Here is an 860-nt window from a genome sequence, read left to right as displayed (position 1 = left end):
GGGGGGCGGAGGGCTCGGCCCCACTCGGGGCGGTACCCTGTGTATAGGCCCCCCCCCTCCCCCTCCCCACCTACACGGAAGATGTTGGTGACAGGCATTTCTTGCCCCTGCACCCTAGGATTTGTCTTGTCTCCCTCTGCCCAGGGGTGACAGAGGCCCCAGTTTGGGGAGCTTTGCGGGGGTGGGGGGCAGGGCTAGGGGGTTGCTGTGGGTTTGGGACCATTTGTAATTTTGTATTTTCTATGATGAATAAAGAGTCCTATTTTAAACATTGAATTCTCTGGCAAGTTGATTAGGCACCAGGATGCCTGGGTCCCCCCTGAGAGAGAGGATGGGGGTCCGATGGATTTAAAGCAAAGGAGGGTTGTGAGTGGAGGCTGGGGAGCTCGGATGCCTGGGTTCTCTCCAGCTCTGGGTGGTGGGGGGGAGGTGGGTCAGGTGAGCGAGAGCAGGGTGCAGCTGGGACCCCAGGCTCTCCTGGGCTCCACCGAGTTAGCCATAGGGTGGCTGGGAGGCGGAGGGCCCTGGCTTCTTTTCCAGCTGCAGGAAGAGGGGTAAGGTCTTGTGGCTTAGGTTGTGGGGGGGCTGGGTGCCAGGACACCTGGGCTCTATTGTGGTCTTGCCCTCCTCTCCAGGGCAGGGGGTGATGGGCCCATCCTCCATCCCAGATGTGCACCCCTGGCTCCAGTGGGGCAGCCCTGGGTCCTGGGGCTCCCCCTGACAGCCACCCCTGCTCCTACATACGCTCATCTCTGCCTTCCAGATATGTCCCCTGCTCCACTTGAGGGGCAGCTGGTAATGGGCTCCATTCCTGGGGGTAGCAGCTGTGGGGTCCCTGCCTCCATCAGCACCTTGGGTAG

This window comes from Alligator sinensis, unplaced genomic scaffold, assembly GCF_000455745.1.
Source record: "Alligator sinensis unplaced genomic scaffold, ASM45574v1 scaffold647_2, whole genome shotgun sequence".
Lineage (NCBI taxonomy): Eukaryota > Metazoa > Chordata > Crocodylia > Alligatoridae > Alligator > Alligator sinensis.
Note: the sequence above shows the minus strand (reverse complement) of the source record.